This window comes from Chenopodium album, chromosome 4, assembly GCF_948465745.1.
Source record: "Chenopodium album chromosome 4, dcCheAlbu1.1, whole genome shotgun sequence".
Taxonomy (NCBI): domain Eukaryota; kingdom Viridiplantae; phylum Streptophyta; class Magnoliopsida; order Caryophyllales; family Amaranthaceae; genus Chenopodium; species Chenopodium album.
Window position 1 is genome coordinate 74,678,714 of NC_137837.1, and position 24,758 is coordinate 74,703,471.

Genomic DNA, 24,758 nt, shown 5'->3' on the forward strand with positions numbered 1-24,758 from the left:
TCATTTAAAAAATGCGTTGTTAATTTTATAATTTTTTTAAATTTATAATTCACATGAAAAACTCCAAATGACAAACTTATCATGGGACACATGGAGTAGTTGTTTTCTTATCTTTTAGGAATCCTAATAGTTTTTGTTTTTTTTTAATTTTATTTTTTAATCTATTTAATTTGTAATGATAATTTAAGACAATACATATCTTCAATATAAATTTAGAGTTTACCACCTTTGTAAACCCACCGAAACTCCTCAAAATCACATAGCCACCTTGGAAATCACAAAACACCTCAATAGACACCCAAACTCCCTCGTTCCTAGAGAGAGAGAGAGAGAGAGAGAGAGAGAGAGAGGGGGGGGGGAGGTTGGGAAAAGGGTAATAGCGCTTGTGGAGCAAAGATAAAGTACTTAAGAAAATATGTGGTCGAATTGAAATCAATATTAGTAAAATTTGAGTCCAAAAGGCACACTCAGGTGAATTATGAATTGTGTCTCTTTTGAAAAAGATGTTTTCTCACAAAAATCTCATGACAAATTTTTCATTAATTAGATTCGAATAAATTTTGCCAATTCCACTCGCCCTAAAGCCATCCTATGTTTCTTTCATATCGCCGTCCAGTGATCCACAATGTGACAATCACCATCATTGGAAACTCCAAAACAAGGCCAATATAACACAACAAGCATCCACCACAAGTCACTAAATAATATAACCTGTAACACATTTAGTTATACTTGGAATTCAATCAGAAAGCCCCACTAAGCCACAATATGGCATTTAACATACGTATATATAAGCATCATATAAGTAAATTCCAACTACGTACCACTATAGCAATTGGTGTGGCTATTATAGCAATTGGTGTGGCTAACCCTTTTTTGTCACCATATTATTGTTTGTAATATTCTTACATGCACCATCATTTATACCCAGATTGATGTCTACAAATAAAAATTATATACATGACATATTCACTTTGATGTATTAATCACTTTAAACGTGTTCAGAAAAAAAAAAAAAAAAAAATTGTTGACAGGTGATAAATTCTGAGCCAATTAATAAAATATCTTGGTTGATGAGACAGACATGCTATATGGACTCACTCATCTGCAATTTGTCAACTAGTTGTGAGGATGGTACAAAAATGGGAGAGATGGTTTTTTCACTAATTTATTCTTATTAGGAGTGATCCACGCGCGCGTTGCGTGCGAAGCAATTTGATAGAACCTTTATGAAAAATAGGATGATTTATTTACGTTTGAGGTTGGTGTACACCTTGTAATAGTTTGGGTCACACACAAGAGTGTGTCCCAAACTCCCAATGTAGTGAAATGTACTGAATTTATTTGCTTAGTCATTTAACTTAGATTTAAATTAGAAGTGTATATGTAGCTAATAGGTTTAATTATTGTTTATTGCAAAATACTTTTAGAGATGTTTTTAAGTTTAGATTTTGTCATATACGAAGTATCATTTTAGAAATATATTTTGAATGTGATTACGTGAATATTTTCGTTCATTCCAAATTAGGTGGCAATTCTTAATAGTTTGTCTATTTGGCCGGTAATGAAGTCACGTTCCAAGCTTTCAATATTTTTGACAATATGATAAGAAACATCAAAACAATTAAAAAAAATGCCTTGTTTATTACAAGTAGATTGTAAAATATGAATGGAAATCAAAGTAATAGTAGTATTTTAAAAGTGTAATGTGTTTGAGAGGAAACTGATGTGCTATTTAAATTAAGCTATTTCCAAAGAAAATTAAAAATAAAAAATAAAAAAATGCATTGCCTCTCTCCCATCTCTGTCTCTCATTCGTTGCGTCAAAAAAAATCTCTCCTTCTTGGTCTGATGTTTAGAGAGTGAGGTTTTCCCTCAATAGTTGCATGATAAGAGAGCAGTCCTTTTAAATTTCTTCACCCATCGTATGTGGCTTCTTCAAATGCCTATTAATATATATAAATTTAGTGAATTATTAGATACTCTACCACATAGAAATTGTCAAATTGAAGGCATCAGTATATAACCAATGTATAGCAATTAGCAACACATAGGAATAAAATTGATTACATAAAAAGGCATACAAAAGCTAAGCTAAATTACGTGAAATACATTCAAGGTTCGCAAGACCTAATCTAATGGAATAAGTTGGTGGCAAATATGTATGAGCAATTTCCTAGAAGACGAACAAAATAAATAAAATAAGATATTACGTCAAATAATAAGCTTAATACCATACTTGCCATTTAAAATATAATAATATATGCCTAAATATTTCAAAAAAAAAATGCCTAAACCAAAACCACCATGGTGAAGAAATATCTTCAGAATTGCAGAGAACTCATGTACGTAGAGCAAGAAGAATTACAAATTCTCAGACGACACGAATTATATATATGCTTGTTTACACAAAATAAATTATCTAATTTGTCGAGTCTCAAGGGGATTGTTATGTACATCTCTAATAATTCTTGAACGAGACACATTGAAATATAAATGCATGCGATGGCGTGATATTAACTATCTTAATCCGTTTAAATTTAGGTGATACTTTTGTGACTTTCTTTACCATACATATTTAGTCACTCATAAAAATCTCAAAAACTAATTTTCAAAAGAAGTCATATCTTACTAATAAGTCCGTAACAGAAAGATCATCCTAATGATCGATCTCACAACTTCCTTTATATACACATATAATTAACTTCATGAGATGCAGAGATGGTCTAGGATACTTTTCCGTGAATATGCATGCACTTTTACAAACTATATTGGTACATGCATATGCATGTTCAAGTATCTTGATAAAATCAACTTTAACCAACATGTGCATGGCAAATTGGCAATGGAAAATAAAAAAAAAAATCCCACACTCACTAGTAGAAAAATACAATAAGACACCCCCATAAAGGCACCGGTTCCGGCCAAACCGGTGTCCTAAACCGGCCCAAATTTGGGCGCAATTTTACACAAATATAAAAGGCACCGGTTCAGACCAAACCGATGCCAAAAATAAAAAGGGCACCGGTTTGAACCGGTGCCTTAATTTTTTTAAAAAAAACCGCTTAAACTTTCTTTCTTCTTCCTTCTCTCTTTCGTTCTTATTCACTGTTTCATTCAAATTCCAGCCCTAAAGCGCAACTCTCCATTTTCGTTCTCCATTTTCAGGCCACCACCATTCATTCGTTCTCTCTCTTCGCCCCTTCTCCTTCCTCGGTATTCCAGTCTCCAGGTCCGGCGACCGGCAACGCCGCGACGGCTAGTCAGTAGTCACCCTAACCCCTCTTCAATTCGCCTCTTTGTTGAAGCTTGAAGTTCCTCTTTTTGCTCAGTTACGGTCTCACACCTCACCCATTCACGACCCAATTTCTTCTCGGCGGCAAGTCGGCCTCCAAGGCAGCAAGGCTCCAACTCTCCAACGCTCCAAAGCCTCCAACCGTCGGTCCCCTTCTTTCCTTTCTCTTTTAATTTGTTTCAAACTTTCAATAAGGTTCTGTTTTTTGTTGGTTAGAATTTAAGATTTTGAGTATGAAATTATTAATTAAATTATGAATTGAAATATTGAATAATTGAATTCATTAAGGTTGCTTTTGGAAACAAGGAATTCATTTCAAATACTTCAATTGAATTTCTGGAATTGAAAATGTGAATTTCAAATTCTAAATCTTTGTTTGGGAAACATAAGAATTTCAAATATAGTAATTCAAATTCTATGGGTAATCTATAGTGTCGTCCCAATACTACTCAATTGTCCATGCAAAAGACCCAAAGCTAGCAAACCAGCAAATTTTTTTTTTTCTAAAACAGCAAAGCAGCAACATTTAAATTGATAATGATAATTAAAAAAAAATAACCTTAAATTGTGTAAATATGCAGGAAATTAACCCTGCGTTAACAATTGATAACAATTAATTAGAAGATGTTAAAATAAAATTGGGCAAAGAATCGTTAATTATGATTGAAAAACAAAAGAGGAGTGAAGCATGTCAATTTCTTTTTCATCAAAATAAATTAAATTGTAGGTTTTTTACAAAAATGCAAAGAAAAATAAAGATAATAAATGACATACTCGTTAAAAAAAAAAAAGGAAAAAGTTTGAGGAAGCACTTTCAAGCTAAGCTTGTTTTCTACCTTTAATGGTGGCTGAGAGGAGGAGAGAAAGTCAGGGATAGTAGTTTTTTGGATTTGAAATGACAGCCTATGGGAATGGATTTCAAATTCTATGGGCTAAACATAAATTGATAAAGGCTAGAATTTGGATTGAATTGAATTGACCCAATTGTTGATTTGAAGATTTGAAGTAATGAAGTATAATGTTTTTTTTTGCCTGTTTATATAATAATTGAATTGACCCAATTGTTGATGAATTTAACTTGCTTCTTTCCTCTTTTTGCTATGTTGAACTGCCTTACTCACTTACTGCCCAGTTTAATTTCTAATTTTTTTTTTAATCCACCGCATTACTGCCTCCACCATTGCGCACCACCGCTGCTTCCTCCACTACTAGGGTCGTCCTCCTAGCTGCTGCCTTCCTTGTCTCCTCCTAGCTGCTGCCCTCCTTGTTTCCTTCCATTCAAGGTTTCTTTTTAATTTTTTTTTTACATTATTTTCCAATTATATAATTATATATATTAATTTGTTTTGCATTTTGAACCATTGTTAGTAAATTAAAATTTAGGTTTGAATATAATTTTTCTCAATTTTAGGTTTGAATATAATTGGGAAATTGTGAAAATATTAGAGATTAGTAACCTTGTTACTCAATTAGTTGGATTTTATTATGTTTTAATGGTTAATTTAATGTGTTTTGGTGGATAATTTTGAAATAATTATAGAAAATATATTAACCTTGGTACTTAAATAGGTGAAATTTGGTATTTTACTTTTAATGGTTAATTTGAAGTTGTTTTGATGGATTATTTGTAGGGGATGATAGGTACTACGCAGCGGAAATAATCATGAATCATATTCATATAGCACCTAACCAAGGATCTCATGCACAACACATAAAGAGTAAGAACAATACCTTTGAAGCGTGATTCCACAAGTGATCGAGCAAGAACAATAAGGAGAACAAGAACCCCACGTGTGATTCCTCTACTTAGTCCACGAGCACGGATTAAACCTCCACTAATTCTAGTTAGTTGTGACTGAACGCTTCAATCAACCTTCAACGGAGATCCGAGTCACGAACACACCACACCACCACCCACGCGCCACCACACGCGCCGCCCACAAGGGAGAGCCGTACGGACGGGGAGGAGAGAGAGTGAGGGCCGAATAGAGAGAGAGAGAATTAGGGTTTTGGGATGCTTGGTTGCTTGTGTGACAATTTACTGTATGTCATTGTTCTCTCTTGCAACCCTAGGCATGGTTTATATTTATAGATCATATCAAGAAATAAAACCATGTCAAGTCCAAAACCCATTAGACTCTTCTAATTATCCAAGCCCAAATATCAATGTGGTATGTCATGAACTCATGAGGCCCAATAATGGGCCTCTAACTTGTTTAACCCAATACTCTTATGTGTGACCTTGTAGGATCCATTCTATAAGGCTTTGGGCTATTAAGCTAGCCCAAATATCAATTGTCATATCTAGCACCAAACATTGACGACCCTATAGAATGAACTTATTATCTCCATAATAGTGATCCTTGATATATCTAGTAATTGCACTTATCGAAGACATAACTCCTTCAATCTCCCACTTGTCTGAGACAAGTGCGCAATATTCAAATTCCTTAAGTCAATGTGTGTCGATTTGATAATATGATTGCATCTCATGTCGTGATCATATTAGTCTACAAATCTTTTCTTGAAAACTGAGTGAGAATTACAAAACAAATGATTACTATGTAAACCATTTGAGCACGGCCATGCATTTTTCTGAATTCTCCCTCTTCAAGAGGCCAAGACACATTCCTAATTAAATAGGTAGACTCAATTCAATCTTGTGGAAACCAAAGCTCCCACTCAATTTCTGAAATAACCGGGAAACACCCTTTATAATCTCCTGTTACGGGCAGACGTTTGAGTGTACCACAGCTATAACATCCATTGAATGAAATCAATGTTCCACTCATGTCAAAGGAATCCACTAATATATCGGGAAGTTCTATACTTGAACTTCAAAGTAGGTCTATAGTTCGATCATGCATCATTCATGCATATCCATGTGATTGACCGAGCCTCACTATGCTCCTATAGCCCATGAAACTGCGCTATCCAATCAATCTTACATGCTAGTCCATTATTAGAAATCATTTATGTCCAATTTAATGATTCTGAACTAGGAACTTTAAATAATATATGGATTTTGTTCACCTGTGGGGTTTCATTCACCAAGTCATCAACCTGATGAGCCCATCAATCCATAATTATTTTGGACATTTTATTTTATATTGAAAACCATCATTAAATAAGAGAAATAATAAAATTTCTGATTAAACATAATTCTGCAAATGAATGTATTACATATGTAACTTATTTTTCTCCAAAAATAAATACAACTTCTAATTACATCATTTGCCTCAATCCAGATTCACTAGCATGTTTTTCATGCTTTGGAAGTGGAAGGGGTTTAGTAAGTGGATCAGCAATGTTCTCATCCGTATGAATTTTGCACATCTTGACATATCCTCTGTCAACGATCTCTCGAATGAGGTAATATTTCCTCTCTACATGTTTGGATTTGAAGTGTGACCTAGGCTCCTTTGACTGAGCAATGGCGCCATTATTATCACAATACAACTGGATTCCCTTTTGAGCACTTGGTATAATATCCAGCTCAGTTAGGAACTTCTTAATCCAAACTGCTTCCTTAGCTGCTTCAACAGCAGCTAAATATTCTGATTCTGTTGTAGAGTCTGCGACAGTGCTTTGCTTCGAACTTTTCCAGCTCACTGCTCCTCCATTCAGACAGAAAATGTATCCAGATTGTGATCTGAAATCATCTCTATCTGTTTGGAAACTTGCATCAGTATAACCTTTGACAACCAACTCATTTTCGCCAACATATACTAGAAATATTCCTTTAGTCCTTCTCAAGTACTTAAGGATGTTCTTGGCAGCTGTCCAGTGTGCTTCTCCTGGATTTGCCTGAAACCTGCTACACATACTCAGAGCATATGCAACATCTGGCCTCGTACATATCATGGCATACGTGATTGACCCTATTGCCGAAGCATAAGGTTTATCAACAATACGTCTCATCTCTTCTGGCGTGTTAGGGCATTGAGATTTACTGAGCGTAATGCCATGAGACATGGGGAGAAATCCTCTCTTAGAGTCTTTCATGGAATACCTATCAAGAACCTTATCAATATAAGTTTCTTGACTTAATCCAATCATCCTTCGAGATCTGTCTCGATGTATCTTGATCCCCAATATGTATTCAGCCTCTCCTAAGTCCTTCATGGAAAAACAACTCTTCAACCATTCCTTGACTGAATCAAGCATTGGTATGTCATTTCCCATGAGTAGTATGTCATCTATATACAAGACTAGGAAAACAATGCTGCTCCCACTAGACTTCTTGTATACACAAGGTTCCTCTTCACTTTTGATAAAATCAAACTGTTTGATTGCTTTATCAAAACGAAGATTCCAACTCCTAGATGCTTGCTTCAATCCATAAATGGATTTCTGAAGTTTGCATACCTTTCTAGGATTTTCTGGATCTTCAAAACCCTCAGGTTATATCGTATACACTTCCTCCGTCAAGAACCCATTCAAGAAGGCGGTTTTGACATCCATCTGCCAAATTTCGTAATCGAAAAATGCAGCAATCGCTAGAAGAATCCGAATGGACTTAAGCATGGCTACTGGGGAAAAGGTTTCATCATAGTCAATACCATGAATCTGTCTGTATCCTTTTGCAACCAGTCTTGCTTTGTGGATGTAGGCATTTCCATCCTTGTCTGTTTTAATTTTGTAAGCCCATTTGCAACCAATAGGTTTTACCCCATCAGACAAGTCAACTAGGGTCCACACTTCATTTTCAGACATTGATTCCATTTCGGATTTCATGGCCTCAAGCCATTTATCTGAGTTGGGGCTCGCCAAAGATTGCTTGTAGGTTGTGGGTTCTTCATTCTCCAATAAGAAGATTTCAGAATCCTCAGTTATCAGAACCTCAACAAACTGTTTGTTTCTGATTCTGGCAGACCTACGTGGGGTAGGAGCAACAATAGAAATATTCTCTCCAACTCTTTGAAGATTTTCGCAAGAACTAGGTTCAAGTGGGACGATAGGAGTCTCGCTAGTCGAATTAGCTTGCTCCGACGCATGATTAATCGACTCATGCGCCCTCGCCTCTGATGTGGTGTTATCCACATCCATTTGTTGCTCGTCTCGAATTTCTTCGAGAACCACTTTACTCCCACTTGGCTTTCTAGACAGGAATTCCTTTTCTAGAAAGACACCATCGCGAGCAACAAACACTTTGTTATCTTCGCGATTGTAGAAGTAATACCCTTTTGTTTCTTTTGGATAGCCCACAAAGAAACACTTGTCTGATTTAGGTTGTAGTTTATCACTTTGTAAACTTTTTACATAGGCTTCACAACCCCAAATCTTGAGATAAGACAACTTTGGAACTTTTCCAGTCCATATCTCATATGGTGTCTTCTCAACTGCTTTGGACGGGCTTCTGTTTAGTACTCTGGCAGCTATTTCTAATGCATATCCCCAAAATGATATGTGAAGATCAGTAAAGCTCATCATGGACCTCACCATATCAAGTAAAGTCCTGTTCCTCCTTTCTGACACATCATTCAACTGTGGCGTTCCTGGAGGAGTTAATTGTGAAATTATTCCACAATTAATCAGATGTTCATCAAATTCTTAGGTTAAATATTCACCACCACGATCTGATCGTAATGCTTTAATTGTTTTCCCAAGTTGGTTTTGTACCTCATTTTGGAATTCTTTGAACTTTTCAAAGGATTCCGATTTGTTCTTCATTAAGTAGACATAACCATATCTACTTAAATCATCAGTAAAAGTAATGAAGTAGTTAAACCCACCCCTTGCTTTTAAACTCATCGGTCCACACACATCCGTATGTATGAGTCCCAAAAGATCACTAGCTCTTTCACCTATACCCGTGAAGGGTGACTTAGTCATTTTCCCAAGCAAGCATGACTCACAATTTTCAAATGATTCATAATCAAATGAAGAAAGAAGTCCATCCTTGTGTAATTTCTGGATGCGCTTTTGGTTTATGTAACCAAGCATACAATGCCATAGGTAAGTTGGGTTTGAACCATCTGTTTTCTGCCTTTTATGATCAATTTTGTAGACATGGGTTGTATATTCTAATACATACAAACCATTAATTAATTTGGCGTTGGCATATAACATATTTTCTTTCGAAATAAAACAACACTTATCTCTTATTTCAAATGAAAATCCTTCAGAATCTAAAACAGGAACTGAAATAATGTTTTTAGTTATTATTGGTACATAATAACAGTTATTAAGCACCAAAATAAGTCCAGAAGGAAGTCTTAAATGATAGCTTCTAATAGTAAGTGCAGCAACTTTTGCTCCATTTCCTACTCGAAGCGTTACTTCCCCTTTTGCCAACTTCTTACTTTCTTTCAAGCCCTGCACGTTATTAACGATATGAGCACCACATCCGGTATCAAATACCCAAGTGGAAGATGAAGTAAGATTAATTTCTACAACGAAAACATTAAGTAACTCTTTACCTTCTGTTTTCACTGGTGTATAGTGGGGACACCCTGGTGTATGGCATGGACAACTACCGCAAAAGAAGCATTCGCTTCCTCTCCTCTTCAAGAACTCCTCAGCATGGTTAAGCAACAAATTGATCAATGTCACCGAAGATCCCTCATCATTATGAGTGAGCTTGACAATGTCAAAACCATCATGGAGTGAGAACAAAATAATATCATGAGCAGAGTCATCATCGATCGGTTTCCTAAGGACATCCATTTGATTGAACATTTCAATCAATTCCCTTACATGGGCCCTTACTGACTGACCAGGCATGAGTCTTTTAGCCATTATTTTACAATAGACATTGTAAGCTTCATACCTTACACTGTCAGTCCAGGAATAGTAAATCTGAGGAATCGAGTTAACGACCTCTCTTACATTTTGATCATTTATGCCTCCACTACCTAGTGCTCCTATGCCACCTCGACAGATAGCACGAAGACATTTGTACAATATGGTTAGCTCATAGTGCCTGAATCTTCTTTTCCAACAAGTTGGAATAGATTCTTGTAGGGAATAATTTCAAGCCATTAAAAATCCCACTAGCTTGAACCCCACTGTGATCATACACTAAAGTACGGTGGCGTCCAAAAGGGAAGAAGATAGAGCAAAAGAGTCGCCAACAAGTTTTTAAGGAACTTGTAAACCGTTCACGAGGTGAAGGTTACACCCCTTAACAATCCAAGAGATCGTCAACTCCATAAGGTCATGAACCAAATAAGGGTTCGGGGATGATGGTACAAATCCAACCTAAAAGAGATTGAACCTGCCCTAATAATAGGCCTCTACTTTATTCTGCTCGTATTCATGTGCGCTTTCTGATTAACATACAATCAATATGATTAACCCTAAACCTGTTTAATCTATGTTGGTTGAATTTAATGCACAAATAAACTATTATTGGCGATCACTTGAAATTATAATCACAATTAACCTAACAAGATTATTAATTATCTTATTAAGCGTGATTGCAAGTACAAATTCCCTTTAAACATGCAATAAAAGGTGATCAAGCAATAAATAATAAATAGCATATCAAGCAACATAATAAATAATCAATATCATTAATCATAAATGTTAGAAAGAACATAGGAAGCATCATAATAATCATATTTAATATTAAAAATACCCTAGACATGATACTAGGAATATCATAATAACAATATAAACATGATGTCTACATCATAAAATCAATTAAAATACTTACTTGGATGCCTCGTACCTCTTTCTAATAACAAAATACACACGTTAGTAACTTCAAGGAAAATAATAAACAAAGCAATTAAATTAAATAATTGAAATAGAGATTTGGGACCAAACCCTCAGAAATTAAAACCTTTCACGTCTAGGGCGAAGGCAACTTCGAATATGGCTAGGTGTATCAAGATCTTGTGAATGCGGAATTTTGTATGAAAAAGCAAGAAAGAAAGAATGCTAAAAGATTAATGTTATTGAGAATTGACGAAAGAAAGATGATGAATAAAGAGAATTAGAGAATGTTGATGACTATTGATTGTAGAAAATTGATAATCGGTGATTGGAGATAATTGGTGATTGGAGATTGTAGATGAATCAAAACGGAGTTTTTGATACGATATTTATAAAGAAAATCGGCCAAAAAAGATAATTTATCAAAACAGAGTCTGAAGATCACAGAAACAACTTGGCGCCAGGACCAGTGGCTAGCGCCAGGCGCCAATGGCTGGCGTCTAGCGCCAATCCTGGTTCCAGGCGCCAAGGCCTGGGGTTGGACGCCAAACCGGCTTTTAACACGTTTTCGAAACTATGATAATTTTACCGTACTGGAAGATAAAATAATATAATTTCAGTCGAAAATGCTATTTGATCTAATTAAAACTCTAAAGAATCCTAATTGAATTAAGAATGATAAGACCTTCTAGAATGTTCCAGAAGACCAAAACCATTCCTAATTACATTAGGAATGATAAATCATATTAGGCCCTCCCCTAGATCATTGGGCCGTACTTAAAACTCAAATCGGGCCCAGTTTAGTAAATTGGCCATAAATTCCTCAATATTCATCGGAATTGGGCTTATAATATATCGTTGGAAAGGTCTTTGCAAGCCCCATCCAACTACACCACTATTGGACCCTTATCATGGTCAAAGTATCGATAGGGACGGAGAATGATTCAGAACGTTCTGCGATCCTAAATCAATATTATAACGCCAATACCTGCAAAACAATGTTAGTTAAACAGATAAAAGAGTTAAGAAACGCGTATCTTGCACCGTCGAGCACACGTCTCTGAAAGTAACCGATTGCTTTGCTGTTGTTGTTTTGATGACCTCCTGCAAGCTAGAGAATGCCATCCCGCTTGAAAACCACTACGCCTTGTAACTGCTTCCAAATTAGAAGATTGCTTCGCCCGAAACGATCCTCTCTGCTTTGATAATATTCCACGTCCAAGGGAATATCATCGAAAATTATTTCTCTTGAAATAATTCTCATCCGCATTATGATCACGTTCCATGCCTTAGGAACTATGATCGAAGACAATTTCGCCCGAAATTACCTTCAGTTGTTTGTGACAACTTTCCGCAAGCTAGGGAATGATGCCGAAGACATCTTCTCTTGAAGTCATCCTCATTTGATGCGATAATCTCCCAAAGGAAAATACCGAAGACCCACGCCCGTCGATCTTTAAAAGTTCGCCTGAACTTTGCTTTTTTGCTATGCCTGTACGTCGGCGTTCTTTGCTCTTGAACCAGTATGTCGGTGCCTTTTTGCTAATGAACCTGTATGTTGGTGCCTTTTGCTAATGAGCCAATGCTTAGGCGCTTTAAGTTTAGTGAGACGATCTTTTCATCAGGTCGATCACTTTACGTAATCAAGCCGATTACCTAATCATGTCAAATTGCTCAGAGGGGCTAACTGGCGTACCAAGGAACCCAAAATATATTGCAGAAGGCTAGCACAACCCTAGAAGGTGGCAGGCTGCTTTGGCGTCGCTGAAAATCAATCAGCGCCAGCTTTTCGCATTAGCGCCATGCGCTGAAATTGGCGTCTGGCGCCAAGCACATAATGTGACGCCAATGCCTAGGGACTGGCGCCAGCACGGGAATCACTTTAAATTCCCGTTTCAGTTCGTTTCGTGCTCTGGTTCGTTGCGAACGCTGCTCGAAAGAAGCCTAAACTTCAATTGATCGTTGCTCATTCATTTCTCAACCGAATTCGCTCAAATTTGTTGCAAATCAAAGCTCTTTTCATCCATATTCCCGATCTATGTAAGTTCCCTTCCAACTCACACCGGTTTTTATGAATTATTGGCATGTTCATTCACGAATTTCATGAAAATTCGAAACTTATAATGCTCAATTTGCTTTATTTATCAAACTTTATGCCATGAAATTGCTTGTTTATGTTTGTATATTGCCTTAGGAGTAATTTGAGACTTGTTTGACTCAATTTGGCGAAGAAATGAGCAATCCGCCATTGTTGGACCTCCTAAGGTCGTGAAGAACAATGTGGCTCGTTCTTGATGTTTTTTTGCTAGCAATTCTTGTTCAATTTGTCACAATAATCACTATAGTGTTGCAAGAAATTGTTTGATTACTTGGAAAATGCTTGTCATGCTTAATTCGAATTTGTGCTCTGTTTTAGTACTACGTACTTTGTTTTTGCGAACATAGTATCATGCGGCTAGGCAAACCTTTAGATACTATAGAACCTTGATTTATGATGATTCTACACAATGTAGCATGGCTAGACAACGAGGCTCCGGTTCACGGTCCCGAAACACTAGACGGGAGCATGAGCCCGTGGAGGATGACACTACACCATCCACTTCGCTTGGTCAGTTCCCAGAGTGGGATGAGCAGACATTGTTTTTTGCCCCTGTCCACCATATTTCTGAGAGGGTGAGACGGGGAACCGAGCCGGGAAGGACACGACATCGCGGCTCTGGCTGCGATGGTCTCGGTGATTTGTATAGGATGCATATCGCCAGAGATCGAGAGACGAGACTCCTATGGGAGTCTTGCGGGTTGGTTGCCCTGTTTGAGACCTCCGAGGATATGGTCGCCTCCAGCGGGGGTCACCACGTAGTACGCGCTTTGGTGGAGTTCTTCTGGGACACCACCAACACATTCCATTTTTCATGGGGTGAGATGATGGTCACTCCTACAGACTTCAGTCTCATCACAGGACTGGAGTTCTCTTCTGTGCCGCTGCCATTCGACGGCAGTATCGATGTCTTTGCTCCAGAGGTCGAGGAACTACTGGGACCGATTGCTGTTCGGGCCCGAGCTGAGGTCGAGACGACTCAGTTTAGTGCTAGAGGGATTCGCCGCTCGACGCTGGCAGCGGCTCTTGATGACGATGCGACCGCCCGAGAGCAGCGGGTGCGCATCTTCGTGCTGATGTTATTGTAAGGGACATTCTCCCCTGATAGGGGTAGTAGGGCATTGCTTTACTATCTCCCTGCTGTTCGCGATCTCCGGCGGATCGGGACTTATGACTGGGCCAGCTTGGCCTATACTGACTTCGTTCGCGCACTGAGGGACTCGTGTCGCCACCGGTCTCTTAGGACGAATGTCGCTTTGTCCGCTTTCTGGAAAGTTGTAGAGGTAAACATTATTCCCTATAACATTTAGCCCTATATGTTTAATTAGCCTTTACTCATGCTTTAGCCTTTTGTAGATCTGGTTCTATGAATACTTACCTTCCATTGCGCCGGCGAGACCATCGCCGAGGGGGTATCCGGTGAGCGCCTCTTGGGGCGGCCACCATGTGGACCTGTCTACTGCACGTGTCCGGAGTCGGATCATCTCGGTATGATTCTTGGTGCTTATCTTGCTCTTCTGCGATATTTCATACATGTTCTTACCCGATTGGTATTTTTACAGGGACCTGAGGTAGTATACCGGCCATGGGGTGGTTGGACAGTCCCTGGATTAGCCGCACAGTACTCTGCTGAGCGCCGTTATTTTCTGGGGACCTACGGAGCAGTTGCGTATTTAGGAGAGAGAGTTGCTAGACAACACTCTTCCGATGTCTTTGTCGTTCCTGCTCCTCCACCACGCCACATGTTCGACGAGAGAGAGTTGTCGAGCATGGCTGAGGAGCCTGGTTCTCTTTGGCGATCCCATCTGATCCTCGGGCGGAGTTATGCTGAGGAGCTACTTCCTTTGTTAGCTCCAGCCCCCATGCCGGCCGAGGATGTGAGGGTAAGATTCTTGGCTTTTGTTTTGCATTGAGTAGCCCCCGAGTAATACCTTACTGATTTCTTTTTCTGTTATATCAGGATGGTCCCACTGAGTTTGTGCCACCCCGTATGTCTATCCACTACCAGGGGATGTACGGGCCGATCGAGGAGATGATTCCTCCGGCTCCTGAGGGTGAGTGCTTCGTGGAGCGGTCGATTCCTCGTCATCAGACCAGAGTAAGTCTAGCTCTAATCCAGAATCTTGTATTCAGTTATCATGCATTTTTACTGACTTAACTTTCCTTGACAGTTCTCACGCGAGGTGGTTTCGGCTATGGCACGATGCATTGATGCCTTCCGGAGCCAACTCGTCCGGATGAGGAACGCAGCTACCTGTCGTCGAGACGACGCCGTCCGAGAGGTAACTTTTCTTTACTTATTGTTTCTGCACTTATGCTTCAGTTTTCACCTTGTTTCTGTTTTATTTCTTTTTACAGGGTCAGCCAATTGCTTCTCACACCCGTACGAGGCCTGAGGGGCGAAGAGAGCCGGCGAGGTCTAGCTCGAGACGTCGTCGCACTTCGTCAGGAGGTAGAGGTGGCCGTTCTGAGGCTGCTCGAGCCGACGTTGCTGAGGGCTCAGGGTCTTCTTCTGAGGAGGTTCCGGCTGCGCCGTTAGGAGAGGCTACCTCGGCTTTCAGAGGTGGTGGGATGTACGAGGTTGGCTCGTCATCGCAGCAGCTTCCGCGATCTCAGCCTCAGGTTGGCCTTGACTGGAGCGGTCCTGTTTTGAGTTTCCCTCCTCCTACGGAGACTGGAACTGGTGCTGGGGCTGGAGCTGGTGGAGAGGTGACTCCTCGAACAGCGCAGTTTTATGGCATGATGGGCCTACGTCCTCCGGCGCCGTAGTTTATTTCTGTATATGCATTTTTATTTTGACTTTTTATAGAACTTTTCCTTTGACTTGTTATTTAGATACTTTGTTCTGTAAATCTACTATTATGTATTATTATTATGTTAGTGTATGTTAGTGTGTGCAAATGTGATAACAATTTTGCGCAAAAATTCCGTCATTTTTATTATTGATGGAGGGTATTATCCGACTCTCTCCCCCAAAAAGAAAAAATAAAAAGGAAAAATAAAACGGAGAGAAAGGCTGATGTTTTTTAATTTTAATAAAAGATCCAAAAAAGAATAAACAATTAACTAAACATAATTGCTATGTTTAATTAATTAAAAAAAAGATAGAAGGATATTTAGAAGAAAATAAAACGGGGCCATAAAGTCATTAACCGACTCCAATTTAATATCAAAACGCACACTGAGCACACGCGGCTGTCCTGCTGACTTGGCGCCAGCTGGCGTCAGCTTGTGGCGCGTGGCGCCAGGCGCTATTGCTAGCGTGTGGCGCCAAGAGCAGATGGGTGACGCCAATTTCAGGTGTATGACGCCAATTGACGCTGACTACGTATTCCAGTCAGGTTGAAAGTCCTCGCAATTTGTGTATAAATAGCCCCCTGCTCAGTCGATTATTCACATAATTCCAGCGAAAAAATTATTCTTCTCTTTAGAAAAAATATTAATCATGTCTTTAGCCGCTAAAACCTTCACCCAATATTCTCATGAGTGGTGTCGATCTCTCAATGCTAGAGAAAGAAAAGAATTGGATTTATTTCACTTGGGGGGAATATATGGCATTAAAGGGGTAGATCTAGACATAGACTTCATTCATACCGCTTTAGAATATTGGAATATTGACACACATTGTTTTAGAATAGGGTATGATGAAATTAGCCCTTTGCCAGAGGAATTTGGTGCTATTTTAGGCTTTCCTGCAATAGACCTGGTGGTGATCCCTAGAGTAGATGCATATTACTATAAGGATTTTGAGCGCTTCTTTAATTTGAAGGAAAGGGATTTATCAAGGATAGTGAATGGCAACGTGGTGAACTTAAAGGAATTCGCACGCTATTACTTTGATAAACCGCTTTCTGAATCTTTTCACATATATAGAAGAAAGGCGTTCTTATTCTGCATGCTTAATCAATATTGTCTTAGTAGTGGTAAAATTAACGAGGGTCGATCAATTATAACCACTGTGCTAGAACAAATTGAATCAGGGAGAAATCCGATGCCTTTAATAGTTGGAGAGACTATGATTGGTCTAGATGAATTGAAAAGGGACCCAAAAGCACCTCTTCGCGGTTCTCCAATTTTATTACAGGTAGAAAAATAATATTTTTAATTACAGAAATTAAAAACATATTTTTGTATTGTAATATTAACTTAAAAGCACCTTTTTTTTTTTTTTTTTTTCAGATGTGGCTAATGGAAAGATTAGGATTAATTAGCCCTCCGGACGACATTGAAAGTTACACGCCCACTTGCTTTGTAAGAAGAAAGAAACGCATCCCTAAAATTGGGCGCCATGGGTGGAAGAAAGTCTTTGAATCACGTGACTTTGCTATCAAGTGGGTCATCCCATGGTGGAAAATAAAAAGGATGGTTGGTGTTAACAAGCAACCTTTCTGCCGTCTTCCAAGCTTGTCTCTCATGACATATTATTATCCCTGTAGAGTAAAGAGACAATATGGCTTGCTTCAAAATATTCCTTCCGGGGATCTTCGTCCTCCCTATGAGTATCCCATATCTCAAGAAGTAGATAAATTTGACACGTACTGGAGCGCTAGACCTTTATGGGAAGTGATTACCCAAAAGGTTCCCCCTTCTTTGCCTAATGATGTAAAGAAGTGGTTGCTGAAGAAGTCTTCAATTGATCAGGGTAGGACTGATGTGAAGAATCGTCTAGGTGACAGGGTGACACTGGCCAAGGAACGCTTAGGTGCAAGAATTGAGTTCAAGACACCTATAATGCCTAAAAAGAAGGATTCTACTAAAGACAAGGGGAAGAGGAAAGCTACCACTGCAGACAAAAAGGTTTGGGTGGAAAAGAAGCATGGGGTGCTAGCGAAAGGGGAAACAATCCATTCTAAGATTGAATGTAGGTCCTCTAAAGGATGCCTACTAGCCAAAGTAATGGATGAAGAGGAGGAGACAGAAAAGAATTGGAAAAGAGCAAAGAAGGAGAAGAAAGATTAGAATATTGCTTAGCTTTTGATTTATTAGATTCTTAGTTTTTATTTAAAGTTAATTTATTTCAGCTTTTAAATTCCATTAACAATGCAATTTTATTTTATTAATGAAATTTCAGCTTTCAATTAAATTGTTACTTTAAATTTGTTTTATTAAAGCAATGAAAAACCGAAAAAATTGATTTTCCAGAAATTCTTCGAGTACGAAAGCCGAAAATTTTCCGAAAAACACCGAAATTCGCCCAGATTTTATTACTGAATTGGCGTCAATAATTTCGAATTGGCGCCGGATATTGAGGTCTGGCGCCAGGCGCCAATACTGTCGTCTGGCGCTAATGGCCTTTCGCTGGCGTCAGGCTCTGTTCTACGACGCCAGTTGTTTTTCCGACTTTTGTTGACTGTTTTTGTAGATTCTGGAATGCGGAGATGTCGAAAAATAAAGTGGCCGCACCCGTAATGGGTTGCCTACGTATCCTTTCTTAAGGAATCAGGCCGAACGTAGCTCTCTTGAGTGTCCTACTCAAGTAATTATGGGTAGTATTTTGTAAGTTGGTCAAGATTGGTCATGTTTGAGAATTCATTGCCGTCCATGTCAGTTAATTTTGCTGCACCACCTGACAGGATTGTTTTGACAATGTAGGGGCCAGACCAATTAGGTCTAAACTTTCCCCTTGGATCTAAAACATTTTTCCTTAGTGCTTTTAATACCGGCCCAAATCTCCTATTTTGATATTTCTTGTCTTGTCATTCTTATTAAAATGTCTAGCCATACGAGTTTGATAACACTGAGTGTGATGTAGGGCTTCTAGTCGTTTTTCGTCGAGTAGGATCAATTCTTCATATCGTGCCCTAGTCCATTCGACTTCATCGAGTTTACTTTCTAGCGCAATACGTAGAGATGGCATTTCTAGTTCGACAGGTTGTACGGCATCCATTCCATAAACCAAAGAAAATGGTGTATTTCCTGTTGACGTACGGATTGACGTGCGATAACCCCATAATGCAAAGTGAAGCTTGTCAGGCCAATCCTTGTAATTTTCTGTCATTTTCTCGATGATAGTCTTTAAATTTTTATTAGCTGCCTCGACTGCTCCGTTTGCTTGAGGTCTATAAGGGGACGAATGATGATGTTGGATACCATATTTATGTAGCAATTCTTCACATTCGGCTTGAAAGTGAGTTCCATTGTCACTTATCATTTCATGTGGGACTCCATATCGACAAATGATATTTCTCTCGATAAAAAGTGCTACATGTTTTGCGGTGAGTTTAGCATATGATTGTGCTTCAACCCACTTCGTAAAGTAATCGATCGCTACTAGAATAAATTCATAGCCTCCCGTCCCTGGAGGAAGGATCTTTCCAATTATGTCAATTCCCCATGTAGAGAATGGCCATGGTGATGTATAGGTGTAGAGCAAAGATGGAGGAACGTGCTGTAAATTGGCATAAATTTGACACTTAGGGCATCTTTTTACATATTGATGGCAATCCTTATTCATGGTAGTCCAATAATACCCCTCTCGCATTATTTTCTGGACTAACATTTTGCCATTTATATGAGTTCCACATATTCCTTCGTGGATCATTCTCATTATTCTTTGTGCATCCACCTTCCCTACGCATAGGAGAGCTCGACCTTTAGGTACCCTTTTATGTAGCTCGTTGTCTATGAGTACATATTGAGAAGCCAAAAGTCTCAAGGCTCGTTTTGCTCTTTTGTCAGCATGAGGAGGGTATTCTCCATTGGTGACATAGTTGAGGATGTCTGTGTACCATGGTTCTTCTTCTCGTTCTTCATCTTCGTCTTGGACTGGGTTTTCGTCTTCTATAGCCTGTATATATGCTGGTTTGTGCCTTTTTTCGATAGTTAGAGGCATTTGCTCGATATCCGTGGGAATCCTAACCATTGAGGCTAGTCTTGCCAAGGCATCAGCAAATTGATTTTCTTCTCTTGGTAGGTATGTGTATTCTACCTTCTCTAACTAATCGGTAAGAGTTTCCAGATAAGTTTGGTAAGGAGCTAGGCTTTCGCTCCTAACTTTCCACCTTTTAGATATTTGATTGATGATTAGAGAGGAATCTCCGAATATCCTTAACTTTTTTACTCCCAATGTCAGGGCTGTTTCAAGGCCTACCACACATGCTTCATATTCAGCAGCATTGTTGGTAACGTCGAAATCAAGCTTTATTGAGATTGGGACGTGTTCTTCTTTAGGTGATACTAGTAGCACTCCGACACCACATCCCTTTTGGTTTGAGGCTCCGTCAAAGTACAAGGTCCAAGTATCATCTTCAGTGACCATCAAATCTTCATCTGGAAATTCACTGTCTTGTATTGGTGTCGAGTCTTCTATTGGAAAGTCTGCCAGAAATTCTGACACCACGGATCCTTTAATAGCTTTTTGTGGCATAAACCGTACATCAAACTGGGCTAAGTTGACTATCCATCTTGAAATACGTCCATTGAGTGTTGATTTCTCGAACAAGTATTTGAGTGGATCCAATCGAGATACCACAAAAACGGTATGCACCAACATGTAATGTCTCAACTTAGTTGTGGCCCACACCAAAGCGAGGCACAATTTCTCGAGTGGTGTATAGCGTGTTTCGTATTCGAGCATCTTCTTACTTAAGTAATAGATTGCATTCTCTTTGTTTTCTACCTCTTGTGCTAGCATGGCTCCCATTGTCTCTTTGGTAACCGTCAAATATAACCTAAGAGGTATTCCGGGAAGTGCTGGCGCTAATACGAGAGGATTTGCGAGATAGGCTTTGATCCGGTCAAAGGCTTTTTGACACTCTTCATCCCATATTACTGGTACATTCTTCTTGAGCTTTTTGAAGATTGGTTCACATATCGTTGTTAATTTTGATATGAACCTGCTTATGTATTGTAACCGGCCAATGAATCCTCGAATCTGCTTCTCGGTCTTGGGCGGTGGCATTGACATGATTGCTTTAATCTTGGTTGGATCTACCTCTATTCCTCTAGAGCTTATGACGTATCCCAATAGCTTATCCGAGGTTACTCCGAAAGCGCATTTTGAGGGATTTAACCTCATATTATATTTTCTTAGCCTTTCGAAAAATTTTCTTAAGGCTACTTGATGGCCTGGACGGTCTTTTGATTTTACAATCATGTCGTCTACATATACCTCAACTTCTTTGTGCATCATGTCATGGAGCAAGGCAGTTGCTGCACGTTGGTAAGTAGCACCTGTGTTTTTCAACCCAAATGGCATTACCGTGTAACAGTAAGTGCCCCATGTTGTAATAAAAGTTGTTTTCTCCATGTCTTCTTCTGCCATGAGAATCTGATTGTACCCTGCGTATCCATCCATGAATGAGAGGAGCGCGTGATTTGCTGTGTTGTCTACCAGAATATCGATGTGTGGCAAAGGGAAGTCGTCCTTTGGGCTTGCCTTATTTAGATCTCGATAGTCGACACACATCCTTACCCTTCCATCTTTCTTTGGTACTGGGACGACGTTAGCGACCCATTCGGGGTATTTGGATACCTTGATGAAACCTGCAGTTATTTGTTTTTGAACTTCTTCTTTCATTTTTAGTGCTACGTCGGGTTTCATTCGACGTAGCTTTTGTTTTACAGGTTTCATTCCTGGAATTAATGGTATAGTGTGTTGGGCTATTTCTCTGTTAATGCCTGGCATATCTTCATATGACCAAGCAAATACATCGATAAATTCTTTAAGCAAATTAATTAAATCGGTTCTTTCTTGTTTATTCAATGTTAGTCCGATTTTAACTTCTCTTTTATGAGTTGAATCATTTGAGATGTCAACTGTTTCAGTCTCTTCAATTACTGGTGTTTTCTTTTCAAGTGTTTCCATTGCTTTAATAAATTCTTTATCTTTTTCATCATTAGCTAAGCAATATTCGTCATCTTGAGTTAGGGAAGAACACGAGAAGTAAGGAGAATGAGCGATATTATTATACTCTGAGATCATTACATCAAAGAGTGATATGTCCTCAGGGACTGGATCACTAACTATCCTAGGAGAAGAAACAGAAAGGGAAGGCGTTATAACTAAAGACTTAGAAGATTCTAAAGGGAAAAACTCTGACTCAGACTCTGACTCTGACCCTGACGATTCTTCAAACATTGGCCCTTGTCCTGTCGTGATTGATATCTTCCTCCCACTCGGAGTAATCACCTTGATAGTCTTGCGCCACCCTTGCAGTAATCCTTCAGCTGGAGTAATTAGCTTCGAGGGATCAAAGTTTTCACTTTGTAGGATTGTTTGAATGAGTGAGGAGTTGTCTTCCTCATAAACTGATTCATTCTTTTCTCGCCCAAACATTAATCCCATGAAGTTAAAGTCAAAACATGGAGGTGCTTTCTCCTTATGGACGGGAATTGGGATTTCATCAGTGAAATAGCAATCCAAGAAAATCTTGAATCCTTGTTGTCGTATGCCATTTACAACAAATGGTTCGGGAAATTCATAGCATGGATAGTCCTCTCCTTCCTTTATAAACTGACCATTAAGCGTAAGAGGGTACTGATCCATGGGAATTGCTTTCTTTTGAATGCGAGCGTCCCTACGTGCTTTTAATTTGTCCTGGGCTCGCTTGAGATCTTTCCGAGTCGGTTCGAAACCAAGTCCGAAAGTATCTAGTTTAGGGAGGCCAGGTGACTCTATCGATTTTGCTATCCCCTTTTTCTTTCCTAAGGTCATCCCAGGGAAGTGTCCTTGTTTTTTCAGCATAGTGTTGATAATCATGTTGGAATGGGGGTCGTGGCAAAGAGATGTCTTTTCATCCTCTTGGATTAAGGAGACTTCTTCGTTAAAGCTTCATAGGTCTTCATCATCTTCGTCGTGCTCCACGTTGATGATTGGATTCTCTATTGACTTGATCCTCATTGGTGAAGCATCAATAGTGATGGGGATTCCTCCAACTATAGCTTTCACTTGTTGATGGAGAGATGAAGGGACGACCTTTAGATCATGGAGCCAAGGGCGTCCTAACAACAGATTGAATGAGGCTCTGATGTCTACCACTTGAAAAGTAGTAGCATGTTCTATTGCTCCTGCCGTCACATTTAGGGTTATTTTGCCAAGAGCTTGACGTCGAGTATTATCGTAAGCTCTTATTCCTTGTGTAGACGGAGTTAAATCCTCATTCTTTATGCCGAGCATCCTCGCAGTCCTAAGTGGACAGACGTTAATAGCCGATCCATTGTCTACCAGTGTCATGGGAACATTCATTCTTTTACAGACTACTGTGAGGTTTAACGCTTTGTAGTGCTTGTCACCTTTCGGGGGTAAATCTTTATCAGAGAAGGTGATTAGATTAATTGGACTAGGGAGATCACTCGTGAGGAAGTTAACTAGTCCCTCAGGAGTGGTGTCAGAATCGATCCCAATTTTATCCAAGGCATTCATCACAGCCAACCTATGTTCTCGAGATGTTGCTAGAAGCTTCCATACATTCATCTCGACTTTTGTCTTCTTGAATTGTTTAACAATGTCATTGTCCTCGATGACAGGTATGGGAACTTGTTGTACAGTAGGCATGGGTTGCGTTGAAATAAGAGGTTGTATTCTCCCGGATCTTGTGAGGACGTCTATTGATGTATCTTCTTCAGCCCAAATATCGTCTGTGGTGTATGATATGGAAGGTGAAGGTTCTAATATGTCTTTTAGATAGACATCTTCTTCATCACTATCCCATACTCCATTAACATTTATATCCTCTTCTTGTTGAACTTGGACTAATTCTTTTCTATCAATCATTTTCTGCACCAAATCCTTGAATTTGAAGCAGTTTTCTATGGTGTGTCCTCCTGACTGATGGTATTGACAGTAATATCTATCTGTTCTTTTTAATGATTCAAATGGTCTTGGTTCGAGAGGTTTGACTTTGCCACTCTCGGAGAGCATTTTAAACATTTGTGCATACGGGATCCCAATTGGAGTATAAATTTTATTACTCTTCTTGGGTCTTTCGGTGACTTGTAAGGGAAAGTATTTTGCCTCATAAGTCGTTTTTACTGGTGTGGATTCTCTCTTAGGTTCTTGATCATATTCCTTGCGAAGTTCATTCAGAATTTTGAGAGTTTCATGTAACAGTTGTGATGTCTCCCTCAGATATAGTGTGAGTATTCGTATCTCTGCCTCATTTGCTAGTTCTGGAGGATTATCCTCGACATCGAAAAAGATCTCTTCTTCTTCTTCTTCGGTCACTTTGACAGGCTTAATGAGAGATGAGGGGTCGACTTCGCTTTCTTCATCGGAAATAGCCAATGTGTGAGCTAGAGGTGCATTATCAATACTCGGTTTCTTACTGGCAGGAGGCAACGGCAGTTTATTATTGTCAATCAAGTCTTGGATAGCTTCCTTAAGTTTCCAACAGCTTTCAGTAGAATGGCCCCTACCTTGATGATACTTGCAATGTGCATTGGGGTTCCAATTAGGCGACCTTTTCTCGACTGGTGGATCTCCAAATGGTCCAATGGGAGTTATAAGACCTTTTGCATTTAGCCGATCAAATGCGGTGTCATAACTCATGCCAATAGGAGTGAAGTTTCTCCTAAACAGTTTCTTTTGTCCTTGGTTGTTCATGGCAAGGACTTCTCCTAGATTAAAGGTGCTAACATTATTTGAGTGGGCGGTTTTAGAAGAAGAAGGATTGTCGTTCTTCTAACCTTTCCAGCCACTGTTGGAGTTATTGTTGGCAGCTTTTGATTTAGCTAAGTCATCTTCAATATTAATCCCAATATCAT

General features: G+C 39.2%; 1 long non-coding RNA gene across 5 annotated transcripts in view; it reads right to left on the bottom strand.

Annotated features, from left to right (window-relative positions):
* Positions 1-1,672: 1,672 nt before the first annotated feature.
* LOC145629333 (uncharacterized) overlaps positions 1,673-24,758 on the bottom strand; it is a 44,816-nt gene continuing 21,730 nt past the window's right edge. For 4 of the 5 annotated variants that reach the window (XR_014111649.1, XR_014111645.1, XR_014111648.1 and 1 more), the window contains one exon: positions 1,673-1,946. This is a non-coding gene — a long non-coding RNA (uncharacterized LOC145629333). Of the gene's footprint in view, positions 1,947-1,979; positions 2,177-24,758 lie in introns of those variants that run through there. The other variant, XR_014111646.1, reaches the window with a different exon arrangement.